This window comes from Clarias gariepinus, chromosome 4 (assembly GCF_024256425.1).
Source record: "Clarias gariepinus isolate MV-2021 ecotype Netherlands chromosome 4, CGAR_prim_01v2, whole genome shotgun sequence".
Taxonomy (NCBI): domain Eukaryota; kingdom Metazoa; phylum Chordata; class Actinopteri; order Siluriformes; family Clariidae; genus Clarias; species Clarias gariepinus.
The window spans coordinates 21418705-21432786 of record NC_071103.1 but is presented as its reverse complement, the minus strand read 5'-3'; positions in this window follow the sequence as shown (position 1 = coordinate 21432786).

Genomic DNA, 14082 nt, shown 5'->3' with positions numbered 1-14082 from the left:
AGAAATGAAATGTTTGAAATAATTGTTAAGACGAATAGCATCGTAACATTGAATTTAACATATTTGTAAAGAACAACAAGAACAAATAAAAATCACTGGTGCACATAAACACTGTATGCATTTGCAACTGACTAAGAGATACTAAATATAAAATGTAGCACACCTGCATTACCAAGGGTGTTTTGCATTTAGAGTACTGATGAAAGAGTTAAATTAAGAAAAATAGCATGCTGCTCTTTACCTTTGCCTGTATTTAAAAAAAACAAAAACAAAAAAAACCTAAGCATTCACCTCTAAGCCAGCAAGCATGAAATCCTTTTCCAGAATCCCTTACAGATTCAAAGCACATTATGCAGGAGGATAATAGGATATTGAAACTTTACTCTTTCATTATCTTTACTCTCTCAGTATCACAACTGTGTTGCACAGAGAGACTCCATTAACAGCAACGTTATCCTTCTTCACCATAAAGACAAGTCTTGCTTGCTAATAATCTGTCACATTTCACCCCACTGAGTCATGAAAGTGTGCTCATGTAATCATCCAAAAGAGTCCTCATAATACTCCAAATGGATGAATGGAAAAAAGAACAAATTAACATGTATGCAAGACCTTATCAAGCAAACTTTCACACTCGTGTGTGTTTTATTAACCTGTGAGTTAGTAATTATCACTATGAACACCTACATGCTGGTTTTATAGTGACATTATGGGAAATCTAAAATTGTTTAGTGTATAGATTCTTATATATTTCACTATGCCACAACATCAGATGGGGCCCACATCCAACGCTCACTAAATCCACAGGTTATATCCACCACAGGCATACAATACTCAATTTCGTATGGGTCGTATTCCCTGTTTCTCTCCACCTTCCACAGATAAACCTGTTGTCTCAAGAGGTTTATTTTTAGATAAATTACTTAGATGGCAATTTCCATTATGTAGCAAGATGGTTCACTAGGTAAAGAATCTATACACCTGCTGAGCCTTCCTTCTTCCGTTTCAGCTAGAAAGAGTTCTGTCTTCACTTACAAGCATATTAACGCCAGCCCTAAGGAAAGGAAGAGAGAGGGAGAGAAAGTAAAAAGCCACCTTTCTCTGACTGACTGTTGCCTTTGTTCTCATGAAAGGAATATCACTAAGTGTTTCTGAGCACTGAGAAATTCTACATTAGATTTTGGGCTGTGTGCCTGGCCTCTGATGATCTCTCTCTCTCTCTCTCTCTCTCTATGTTGCTCGCTATCTCTTCTTTCTTTCTTTTCATCCGTCTGACAGGTCCATGTGTTTAATATTCATGACTTGCAGACAGTTACAGTAAATCACTGTTCCACTTGAATTGAGCTTTAAGTCTATGAAACTCACCATTCAGCTGACACACTCTCTCTGGCAGTCTCAAGTTGTGCATAAAAAATTAAAAAGAAAAACTATTTTAGATGTTACCAAGAAGTGAGGTTTCAGAAATATGGACACACAAATGGAACTGACATGGGTAATTTGTTTGTAGACTATCTTGCACATTCATTCCAATCTCATGATGTCTTAATTATATTTTTTCCACAGTATACACAGTAATAACTGCTAATCTTTCTATGAGTTGGTAATTCATTCATACATGGAAAAAATGAATTAAAATACTGGAAAGAAGATGAATTATTGCATTTCCGATGTATTAGAATTTGCAGACGCAAGAGCTTTCTCTCTTTACAAATAACTATAATCAGCTTTATCTATAAACATTAACATTATCTAATCGGCTACCGAATATACCGAATGCAGAACGTCTCCTCCTCCATTAGGGAAAACTGACAATAAGCAGACAATAATATCTAACATACTGTTCATCATGGGGAAGAAGAAACATAAGCCTTATCTACTTTAAAGCCTCAAAGTACATTTAGTCAGTTTACTGAATTCATAATATGCCATTATTACAATGATAATTAAATTAAAATCATAGCAAACAGAAATATAAAAATTAAAATACTCATAGATTTCATTGTCAGGATAGGGCAGTGATACAGGCTAAGTAAATGCATGTGTTATGATTTTAATAAAGAAAACAAGACCAACAGCAGCAATAACTCAGAGGAATGAACAGACTGGAAATAAAACTTATAGCAACAGCTTGGACAAAGATGATACGAACAGTCTCCAAGCGATCATAGTACAACAGATGTGAGACAAGGACTGAACTGAGGACATGGACTAATCATATGGAACTAGACTCATGTGAGCTCAATGACAAGACTAAAGTACAGTGCATTCTGTGAAATGAAGTAAAAAAAAAAAAAAATTAAAAAAACTTACAAAAACATTGAGCTAAGTCCATGGGGCCAAAGCTTTCAAGGGGTTATCCCTGACAGTTGTGTATTATTTTTGTTTTGTTTATAACTTTCTTTTTTACAGGATTTTCTTATGTGCCATCAAAAACACATAGCAAATAAAAGCTGATGGCAGTGCAATGTCTTTACTTAAGGCCTCTTTACTTTTTCTGACCTTAACTTGGAATTCCTAATAGGGAACTTGGCATGTCCTCCTCAACACTAAGCTCAGCAAGTGACATCAAATCAACATGGCACAAAAGCAGCCATTCCCAAACTTAACAAGGCTGTGGCCCCATTTAAAGTGACCAGAAGGTGGACGTAATACAACTTACTGCATGCCAAACGCCCTAAAACAAAAACACATTAACTTTTTTAATCACTTAGAAGTCAAATATAACATTACCAATTAGAATTCAACAGCAGTATGCTAACAACTTTACAAGAGCTGACTCAGGATGTGTGCTTCAAGGCATAGATAGCATTCTCAATAGGCAGCATTTCCAGCCAGCTGTTCTATTGCTATTTTACAAGGAAAAATTGCATATATCCCTTACTATGTCAACCACCACATACTGTAATTCAGTTTGCTGGACTAGATTTTTATGTAGTGCAAGGTTTAACAGCTCTTTTATGCCCAATCTGTCAATGTGAACAAAAGATTCCGCAATGACCATCCATCATAGGCAATACAAAAATGATACAGGAAGGATACAAAAGCAAAGGGGAATGTCTAATTATGAGTTCATGTAATGCATTTGACAGAAATGCATTTTATGAAGATTAGGAAAATGATTTCTTATAGGCAGTTGATAAGGTTACTGTTATGAAGGGGCACTCCAATATGCTGCCACCCAGTATGTTATTAAGAGTGATAGCCCCAACGCAGGGATCGGAGGGGAGGTGGGGTGATTATGTGCTTCTTGGCGGGGATTAATCGATTAGGGCAAGCACAGGTACTGTAAAAATGCTTAATCATTTATTTATTTATCTCCAGACCTTTGTCTCCAGCGAGATATATTGTTTATCTTTCAGGCCTTTTTTTTTTCTTTCTTTTTACCTTTCTTCTCAGTTTTCTGCATTTTCTTTTGTTTCTTTTCTCACCTCTCTTTTTAGTTTTTTTCATGTCTCTTTTCAAATGAGGAAGAAAAAATCTCTTTTCACGTTCCTCTTTTTCCTATACCAGAGCAACGCTCTCATATCAAGTGCTATTTAATATTTGAACATATTGTGCTGGTTTCTGGGGGTTTAAATAATGTGCCGGACAGGTGTAGCGCGTCTTCTCTGATTGGCAACATGGCGGGGTTGCCTAGCAACCACAGCCATCCGCTGCTCTGCCTGCCTATAAATCTACAGATCCGCCCTTCGGGCGGGTGGTCGTGTTGCAATTACTGAACATAAAAACCTCTTCTACATTTAACAGATACATTTTACATTTTAAGTTCTGCTCAGACTAGAATATAGTGAAAATTAAAAGCTCACAGTCAGTAGAAAAAGTGTACTGATTTGCAGCACAGATCTGGAATAACTAATACCTAATACTGCAAACTGTCACTTTGAATCTGTTCATCATATTTACAGCAGGTATTTAAAAGTGCATTAGGCAAGCTTACTCCGAATAAATCAACATTAAACCTTAAGTGGGCTGAGTTTAACAAGATTGAAATAAGGTTTTTACTCCCATATCAGGGTGGATGTGCTTTCAAAAACCCAGTTAGGCGCTCTTAGATAAGCATCTAACCTTAAATGTAATGCACTTGGCAATTTATGACTACTACATTTCACTTATCAAGTGTGACTTATTGCCTAATCATATTACATAAGTACTTACAGCATCAGGCATCACATTCTCCCATGTGCACGCTGTCTTATAACATTTCAGGCTCTGCTTTTTCCCATTTAGCCATTCAGCTGCTTGGAAGAGAAGTTATAGTACTAGAAATTCATAAATACTGGGTTATGAAAGACACAAGAGTGTCTTCTTTCTCCCGTGGTTTTAAAGCTGATAATTTAACTGTAAGCTAGCATTGTTACCTACATAGAAGTTAACCAACACGACATAAAGGCCGCAAAGGTTGTTGATCCTAAACATTATATTACCTGCTAAAGGCTAAAAATTTACACTCCCTGGTTAAAAGACATCCATTTCACAAGGTTTAAATTAGTGCGTGCATCAAGCAAAAAAAAAATAATAATAATAATTATAATAAGGAGATTTAAATTTACTAGAACCTTTAAACACATACCTGTTTTTAAACCTGGTATGTGTATCTGGTACAGTATGAACCTGTAAGAATAGTGCTGAACCATCAGCTTGGTAGAAGAAATGTAGTCAGGAAAAGAACATGAGCTCATGTTGCAAGTTGCATGGTAATAAATAAATAAATGCAATCTTTTATTATATATTGTTTTATATGTTTGTTTTTTTCAATCAAACTTTTTTATATTGTAGCGTTTTACCGCCGGAAATGATATTGGAGAGACAAGTTAGCTTACTTGCTGCCCAATGCAATGGCTGGAAGTACTTTATTTTACACGCGCAGTCACACAAAAGCATGAGCAGCACATTCAAATTCAAATTTTATTTGTCACATACACAGTCATATACAGTACGATATGCAGTGAAATGCTTATGCGACCGCCGGTGACCTTAAAAAAAATAAATAAAAAAACATATATAAGGAATAAATATTAATAAAAGAAATAAAATACAAAGGCAAATAAAAGTAACTAGTAAAATAAACAAACTGTATAAAAAAGGGCATGTAAAAATATCACACGAAGCCTACCTCCAATTCAGTCTAAGCATGAACCGGAGCACATTCCCCACCTCACAATATATATAATTTGCTTGTAGCAGGTCTTAGTCCTAGGCAAGCACAACCTCAGATGAGGTTATATAACAACATATACCATTTACAATGCTTTATTTGCGTTGTGAAATTTCATCATTTTAGTTAAGTGAGAGGGGGTACTAACATTTACACATGACTGTAGCCATATTTAATAGTGAAAGGAAGAACATTTTCATACCCACACAGCTCAGAACAGGATTGGGACTAAACAGCTGTGGCTATAAGAAACCCACTTGTTAGTAAGACTTATTTAAAAGAGACTTCAATTTGCTAGGGAGCATAAAGATTAGACTTTGGAACAATGGACAAAGGTCATGTGGTCTAATGAGTTCAAACTGACCCTATTCCAGAGTAATGTGTGTGTCAGGATAAGAAGGAAAGCACATAGTGCCCAGGTGATGGACCCCTCATGCATAGTGGCCACTAAACAAGCCTCTGAAAGCAGTGTTATGATTTTGGGTTGCTTCAGTTGGTCAGGTCTAGGCTCAGGAACGTAATGTGGCAATAAAAAGTCAGCTGTTTTCTTTTTTTCTTCATATTTATCAAGAACGAGTTTCACCTAGCTTGCTAGTATTTGTTCAAGTAACTCATTTCATCTTTATCTTCTATACCACTTTATCCTGTATTCAGGGTCGCGGGGACCTGGAGCCTATCCAAGGAGACTTAGGGCACGAGGCAGGGTACAACCTGGAGAAGGTGCCAATCTATCGCAGGGCACACAGACATACACACACTCATTCACACACTATGGACTGTGGGAAGAAACTGGAGTACCCGGAGGAAACCCACCAAGCACGGGGCGAACATGCAAACTCCATGCACACAAAAACAGGAGTCGAGCCTGGCTGCAAATCGAACCCGAACCCTTGGGGCGCAAGGTGACAGTGCTAACCACTACACCACCGAGCCACCATTGTTCAAGTAACAAATAAACTAAATCAACTGATGCATCTTTAAGTTTCCTACATGCTATCTTGTATACACCAGACAATGTAAACTATTCTAGCTTGCTTCCTGTTCTTTTCTGTGCACAATGCTGATGTGGCCCAGTCTTGATCATTCATTAATAGCTTAATTATCTGTAATCACCTTGTTAAAGAACCCACAGTTGAGCTGAGCAACCACTTGTTATATTTAAATGGGAGAGTATACTCTATGTGAAACTGAAATGATGTACTGTAAAGCTTACAGAATTAAATATATAACAGAAATTTTTTTTTTTTTGCAAGAGATTGCAAAGTAATTTTTTGCTCGTTTTTTCTTTACCAGATGTTAATGTTGAGTTGGAATTCCCTCACTGCAGCTGGTTCTAAGATTTTTTTGCTTTTTGTCAGAAAGCATTTAATCTTGACAAAACACTTTTTAATACTGAGATTATAACAACCATAATTCAGACTAAATTAGACTCCAAAAGCCAACATGAATGTGTCATCCTTACTGAATTCAAATTGAAGTGTGCAAATCTAGTTATTCTTTATAAACAGCCAATATTATTGACTTCCAATATACAGTACCAACAATTTGCTGATAACTAATTCAGTCTGATAGCTGTTATAAAGTCAGGTATGTTAAAGGTATATTGATGGTACTCTGCAGGGTAAGGGTTACAGATTGTACCACTGCTGCAGCACTGCTATAACAGGATCTCTATACAAAAGTAACCCAGTTTGTTTTTGTGAGCAAAGGAAGGTGCTAGAAATTGGCCTTAATCAAAATTAGACATTACACAGGGCACAATTTAATCAAATACAGCGAGTTCATTTGTTTAGTTTTGGGACAATTGACTGCTCCAGATGTTGGGATTTGTTATCCTGGACTGAGAAGAGATGTCAAGGCTCCAGCAGAATGCAGCCAGGCTAGTCCTGTCCTGGTTTAGACTTCTCTTATAAACCTAGTCTGAAAGTAGATTTTCCGAAGCATCTGCTTTAGCATTCACAGGCCTTTTCTTAATAGACTCTAGCCCTGAGTAACCTGCAAACATCAGGAACGGGGATTTACTGCAGTGAGTCAGAAAGGACACAGACAATAATTGTTTTTAATCTTTGCCACCAATAGATCTATAGATAGATAAATAATTTAATGTACTTTTTTACATCATGGCTGGCTATACAGTAGATTAAATTATAATCATTTTTTTTTTACAATGGGAGACTCAGTTGAAAATTAAAAATAAGTTATATGCAAATGTCCTTACACATGCACATCCTAACAGCTGTAACTGTGCTTCTGGCTCTTAGATTTTTTTTTTTTTTACTTCTTAAACAACTTAAAGGGGAATATATATATATATATATATATATATATATATATATATATATATATATATATATATATATATATACACACAGGTAAAATTCTAAAAATGAGAATACTGTGCAAAAGTTTATTAATTTCAGCAATGCAACTAATATATGAGATAGACTTATTACATGCAAAGCAAGACCGTGATTTGTCATAATTGAGATGATTATGGCTTACAGCTTATAAAAACCCTGAATCCACAATCTCAAAAAATTAGAATATTGTGAAAAGGTTCAATATTATAGGCTCAAAGTGTCCCAGTCTAATCATCTAATTAAGCCATAACACCTGCAAAGGGTTCCTGAGCCTTTAAATGGTCTCTCAGTCTGGTTCAGTAGGAAGCACAATCCTGGGAAAGACTGCTGACCTGACAGTTGTGCAGAAAACCATCATTGACATCATCCATAAGGAGGGAAAGCCCCAAAAGGTAAACTGTGTTCAGATCTGTGTTTTTGATACATTAGTTTGATGAAGTGGCAGCCAGAAATTATGCCGGTATTCACATCCTGAAAGAAGTTCCAAAAGCATTATAAATCACCCAGTTTGAAGAATGTGTGCCAGAGCATAAACAGCATAAAACCTAGACATGCTGCACAATATACAGATTAAAGATGTAATGCAGGAAAATTTTGTCTAGCACAGACATGGAGACGATTTAAAACAGTTGTAGGAAATTATATTCACTGGCAGGGTAGCAGAAAAAGATTGTTAGAAGTGAAAGAGTGTTGTGAGTATTAGGGCCTTTAGTCTTTGAAGTATATCAGTGTAAATAAAGTAGTGGAATCCAAAAACACTAAGTATCAAACAAGGTTTTCACCAAGTTCTAGTAGATTACATCATCTATGCAGCAAACACACTAGTAATCGAACCCGGACATGAGGTCTCAATTAAAGTTTCAGTGTCACTGCATATTGTAGGAACATACTGTAAACATGTGCGCATTATGAAAAAGTTGAAGATCTGCATACAACCAAGAATTCATCTACTATGTACTGTATCTTTACAGTGGTCAGGAGTAGCTCAGTGGTTAAGGCATTGGACATTGGTTTGGAAGGTTCCAGGTCGAAACCCCATGACCACCAAGTTGCTGCTGTTGGGTCCTCGAGCAAGATCCCTAACCTTGAACTGCTCAGATGTACAGTATTATATTATTTAAAAAATGTAAGTTGCTCTGGATAAAAGTGTCTGCAAATGCCAAAATGTAAATTTACTACCTTGCACTTAGTAAATGTGTTTTGAGTACATCATAGCAGGCATACACATTTTGCAGCAAAACTCAATACAATGTCCTCTGACACTGGTGTGTCAGGCAACATTCAATTGCAAAAGTAGATTAAATGTTTTTCCACAAGGTTACGCTTTACAAATACAGTACAAGAAATTATAGACAGAGGAATGGCAGATGACCTGAAATCCGTAAGTACAGAGAATATAACAGAATAATATGGAAAAAAATGCATAATATAAAACAAAAGAAAAGAAAGGAAAAAAAAGTGCAGACCAAGCAGCATGACTTCCTTCATAATACACCACAAGTGTCTTCTACTGGTGTATGCATTAAGGGCCCTTTCTCCACTGAGGGGGACACAGGATAGAGCACAGCATGTGGGGAAGCCAAGCAGTTCCTGCCCCATTGCTGGCACACAGAAGAGCTCTCATGGGAACAGGCCATAGAAGCAGGAAGTGTGTGTGTGTGTGTGCGTGTGTGTGCCAGGCAAGCAAAGCACGTTTGGTGCCCCATGGTCCTGGATGGAAATCTGGCAGCATGACAAGAACAGATGTAAAAACATGCAGGGACACATACATTCACATAGCCGACAATATCTAAAACACACACACACACACACACACACACACACAATGATTCATGGCAGCAGATCAAAGATCACATCATCAGATGACCTACTCAGCAGATTATTATATTTTGAAGAAAAGATGAGAAAAGGCAACAGCGTACAAATGACACAGATGAACTACACACATACCATATGTGTGTAGTACAAAAATACCACAATATCATAAACACTAAAACAGTTCTTATCCACTTCTTATGTGCACTGACTATCTGTTTAACCTCACAGAGTCTTGCATTTGGGAATAAATCCCAGAACTGAGAAGGGGCAGTGATCAGTGGGCTAAGGCTCTGTGTTACTGATCAGAAGGTTGGCAGTTAAAGCCCCAGCTATAAATACATACAGTACACCTGTACCTGATATCAAAATATATCATAAAGTTTTGGGGAAAATACACCTATACAAACTACCTATAGAAACCAGCCCATAAAGACCATGGAGGTATACAGTAAAAAGAAGTTCATTGCAAAGTTTTTAAAAAGTGTAAAATAAGGGTTTTTTATAAGTGTAAAATCAATTTTTTTTTTGTATACATATAAAGTTACAAATTCACATCCTGTGGAGCTATAATTACAGTTAGAACAAATATAACCTGCCAAAAATGACCAGTTAAAGAAGGGGTTAGGCAGAGAAGCAATCAAAGGTGAATTAACTTAATCTTAGCTCCAGGTTGACACAGCAATGTGTATGCAATGTAAAACACTGTGCCTCACCTGTAATCTTGAATTGGATAAAGATGTTGTACTTCTGCCATAACACGTATAGCAAAACTCTACACAGAAACAGATTAATCTCCTTCCCTTTCTTCAAAGTGGAATTCTAACCCTGCTCCCCCCATATAAAGCACATCTCTTAAACTTACTCCAGAGCTGATGGATTGCAGTCTGTGTCTGTAACCCAAACACTGATATAGTAAACTGCTAAAAGAAAAAAAATAATAATAGGGTGAGCAAATAGATCACAGAGGTAGCCAAGGATATTGGTTTAGAGCTTTCTTATAGCAGGAAAGCCATAGCAATGTGTTCTAGTGCTCATCATCATTTGGGGCTTAAAAAAAAAAAAACTGGGATAACATTTGTTGTGAAGTTGATCATACATGTACTCCTATTGGGTTACCATAATTTTAAGGTTGCGCTCAAAAATTGTGTTCTTAAATTTATTCTGAAATTTACAGCTGTTGAACAGCAACCACTGCTTCCTATTTTTTGTACCAACAGTTTTATGCTTTGTTTGAAATATGTTTGCAACATGTTTAGAAGAAAGTATAAAAGCAAACTACAGTAACTGCCTTCTCCTGTGTGGCTTTCGGAATTTTTGTCTATTTTTGTAGCAATAAGACCTCGCACTGAGCTAAGCAAGGGGTCTGTGAAAATGTAAAATTGAAAGATGACTGTGGTAGAAATAAATCCACATTATAGTAGTAGTGTAAATATCAATAAACGCCAAACTCTCCGCACATTCTCAGTTCTGCTGGGATAATGTTAAACATCTAATCAAGCAATATTATGTACTGTAACTTGAACAGGTTCTTAAACTTTTCGATTCCAGATTTTTTTTGTGTGTGTGAAAACTGTAATTACTTATAGCATTGTTGCACCATTTTAATCATATGAACGTTTTAATAAGTTATTTAAAAAATATTGTTTCTATAATTGTATTAGGGTAACCATGAGACCTATAACATTAGTATGTAGTATATACCAAGCAGTAATGTCACCTTGCAACTCCAGGTTTCCCAGGTGTTTAAATATGTGTGCATGGTTCTCTTACATGCAATCAACCTGTTACCTTACACAACCAGCGAAAAGTAGTTACACAGGGATATATTTTACACCAGTTTACAGCCTTACTAAAAGTAGGTCAGTGTGACATTGTACAGTGAAGACCGAGCAACACACACTGATGTGAAAGCTTGATTCAGGTTGCTCACACGACCTGTTAGACCCGGCCTGGGAAAAACCAATAAAACCTGCAGACTGGAAAACTGCATATTAGTAAACAGAAAAAAATAAAATAAAACCAATACTCTTGAGTCATATAACAGTTCACATAACTACAAGCAGCTGAGAGATTACATAAAGGGAACAACTAGCTGTCTCTCACACACAGTAAGAACCCGAACCTGATTCTACACCCTCCTGCTCTCTCTCTCTCTCTCTCTCTCTCTCTTTCTCTCTGCTCTCACTGTAATTAAAAGAGGCAGCAGGAAAATAAACATCCTTATCAAAATATATCAGGATAACACTTGTGATACACTTATGATTAGGAAACAGGTTGGCAAAAGATAACCTCCCTAAATTTAGTCCAAAAATATCAAGTTATTTGCAGTCAATATATATTTTTTTGTTTTCCATATGTGTGTGTGGAGGGGGGGGGGGGGGGGGGGGGTGTTGAAGAAAAAAATACTTGAGAAATTGTACAGTAGTAAGATTACTCAAAAGCAATTTTGAAACCAAAAATAGTGTTAGGCTGCCACCATCTGGATTAAATTACTTACCTCACTTCAGTTTTTTTTACAGCTTTTTTTCTTTCCTTCATTTTCTTTACTTCCTATCTTCTTTTTACTACATAATGGACACATGAAATAAAAATTCAATGTAATTAATGAATGTAAAGCCATTGTGCTTTTAGAACACTTACTCCCAAAACACATTTGGACCATATACTCACGCACTCACTCCATCATGCCAGGAAATCATCCTACATGTATGTGATTGTGATTCACACATGCCAATCATCAGTGGTCGAATTGTTTAAAAAAAATTAAGGGGGGATGGTGTGGCCAGGTTATTTTTATTATTTGGGGTGGAGGGGGGTAGCAGGGGATCTTAATTCAACAAAACAGATGCATTTAAACATGCAATTGTCGAAACTATCTTTTGATCCTTTCCATGACCTACATCTGGGTAGGATTATTAGGATAAAATAAAAACATTAGTAATTAAATCATTGAATGTAATAGTACAGTAGTTTTGTATAACTATGCACCAGTCTCTCTCTCTCTCTCTCACACACACACTCACATGCGCCTACACACAGACAACTCATCAAATCAGTATTACAGCCTTAAAAAAATCAATTTTTGACCCCTTTTGACCCAAACACAAAACCTCTTCTTTAAATTGAGAATGAAATTACACAAATTGGGTAAAGAACGCATCTTTTACAATCATTAAAGTTGTCAGTCATTTCGCTCTTAGCCATTGCAAAAATGACAATCTTTGAATTCTGATTGGCTAATCGCCTTTATTCATAGTTCGTAGAGAGTTCGTAGTGAGTTGTATAGTAATATTTAATTTCATTTGCATACTACACAGTATTATTAAACTAAAGGTGATGGTAAGGGGTGGTGGTTTTGCAGAGGGGATGGTTTTTGTCATTTTTTTCAACAGGGGAGATGCCATCGCCCCCTGCATCTCCCCTCAAATCGAGCCCTGCCAATTACATTATTACTGGCTCATCTATGACGAACACAACAAACAGCTTGTTCTTTTCAATTACATATGCAGATATGTGTAGATTAAATTAAACATGCTGTACCTGGTGTACCTACAGGAAAAAAGTTTCCTGTTGTATTTGTACCAAATAGATGAAGTCTACATTACTTTCAATGGAGTGCATGACATATTTTTGCAGTTGCCATTTAATCCGACTTATGAATAACTCCTTGGCAAGCTTTTTACAAGATGCCCAGGCACCAACAGACAACGGATATATATTCAAACCAATTAAAGACATGACTCATGTGGCACATTGCACATGAACATTCATTTTTGCATGCTGGCCAGCCTGTTCATTTATTGTAAACAATACTCAGTCTGTACCAGTAGGACTGTTATAGAACAGCTTTGAGTGACAAACAGCAGCACTATTTGCGTCACAGCACTCCAGGAGGGGACAAGTCAGCCTACACCTTCTGCCTGAAGCATCCAATTTGTATTTTCTTTTTTTTTTCTTGTGAAATTACTGTTAAATTTCTTTGCAGATAAATGCAGAGGGTTGTTATAACTGACACTTTAATATAAATTTATAAATACATATGTACAGAATACACAAATTTAACTTCTAAGGAAAATGTATACAGTGTACATATATTCTGTAACATGTACACTATATTGCCAAAAGTATTTGCTCGCCTGCCTTCCCATGCATATCAACTTAAGTAACATTCTTAATCTAATCACTTGGTAATCTAATCTAACTAAAACAACAAACTGTGGTCATTTACCAGGCTAGAGAATCTGAGAATGCACACAACATGCTTTTAGAGGCACTCATCTTCTTCTTTTTCTTCATCTTGTTCCCTTTTAGGAGTCGCCACAGCGAATCATCTGCCTCCATCTAACCCTATCCTCTGCATCCTCTTCTCTCACACCAACTAACTTCATGTCCTCTCTCACTGCATCTATAAATCTCCTCTTTGGTCTTCCTCTAGACCAAAAGCCCTCCAAAACATCTAACATGGGTTGTCCCTCTGATGAACTCATTCTTGATCCTATCCATCCTTGTCACTCCCAAAGAGAACCTCAACATCTTCAGCTCTGCTACCTCTAACTCTGCCTTCTGTCTTTTCTTCACTGCCACTGTCTCTAAGCCGTAGAGCATCGCTGGTCTCACCACTGTCCTGTACACCTTTCCTTTTATTCTCGCTGATACTCTTTTATCGCACAACACACCTGAAACTTTTCTCCACCCATTCCAACCTGCCTGTACCCGCCTCTTCACCTCCTTTCCACACTCTCCGTTGCT